The sequence below is a fragment of the Eufriesea mexicana genome, unplaced genomic scaffold (assembly GCF_001483705.2).
Source record: "Eufriesea mexicana isolate 0111107269 unplaced genomic scaffold, ASM148370v2 scaffold107, whole genome shotgun sequence".
NCBI classification, from domain to species: domain Eukaryota; kingdom Metazoa; phylum Arthropoda; class Insecta; order Hymenoptera; family Apidae; genus Eufriesea; species Eufriesea mexicana.
This window is the reverse complement of record NW_016908335.1, coordinates 2,217,779-2,219,005: the sequence shown is the minus strand read 5'-3', so window position 1 is coordinate 2,219,005 and position 1,227 is coordinate 2,217,779.

Here is a 1,227-nt window from a genome sequence, read left to right as displayed (position 1 = left end):
TATAGGCGAAGAAACTAAACTGTGTAGCATGATTTTTCAGGCACTGATTATTGTCAGTTTATTTCATATCTGCACTATACCACCGAAGAGATATTCACAGTTATTAATCTTGATCTTCATAAGCTTCTTATAAGTTCTTAAACTTCTGTCCTATTCCTAAATATTATGATAATGCTGCAAAGGTTACCCACAATTGCAATTGTACGAACTAATATCCGAAACGTCGCGTTATTTTGCTCAAATGTATATTTCTTCTGTTGTAGTAATTAAAACGTTAATTAGCGATATTACGACTTCACAAAACCTTTGGAAGAAATCTTTAATATTTCGCTTTGGCGCACGAGAATATTTCACCATTCGTTACCGGTACGCTGCTTTGCCGCCAACTGGAAGTTGGCTGCGGCCGGATATGTCACGTATTTTGTGGCGGGAAAATTCTGCGTCTTTGAAATAGCTTTGCGCTAAAATATCAAACGATGTCTCTTATATTTATTAATATCAATGAAGCAAAAATAAATATATTTCTATTATAAAAATGACTAATTTCTACTACAAAGACGTTATAAATTAAGAAAATTAATTATAACATTAGTATCAGAAATATAATATATGATAATATGTATTATACATTACTTACATAATTTGATACATGAGCATTGTGACCACCTTTATTGAACATACTTCTTGAAAACATTAGTTTCTAATGTATAAGTGGTTGAAACTATTTTTTCAACAAAACCATTTAGTCAGACTTATCTAAAGAAAGTATGTATCACTCGGTTATAATAAAGCTACAAATATTTTTCCTATTGCTAATAAGATGGATTTATGTTCAGTTTGAAGTATACTTATGACAAACTTAATATGTTATTGTTAAAATTAAGAGTGATTAAATAGTACTTTTAATAAAACAGTTTACCTAACTTATGCTGAGATGGGTGGGAATAATAAAACAATAGAACGATATAAATAACTACCGTACAATCTCCTCCCTTCTTTTTATCCTCTTAACACTCCCATAAAGCTTTTCATATTCTTTATCTGGTGCATAATAAATTTGTAAGTTCTTAGTTTTTATTATATCCCTTATATAACAACATTTTTCTGTGTAAAAGCTTAGATTTAATTTTGTACATTTTTCAATTCAAGACAATTTATTAATTCAAAACACTACACACCCTCAAATATCTTATTACCCCCTTCCATCCATTCATGTCCATCATTTTA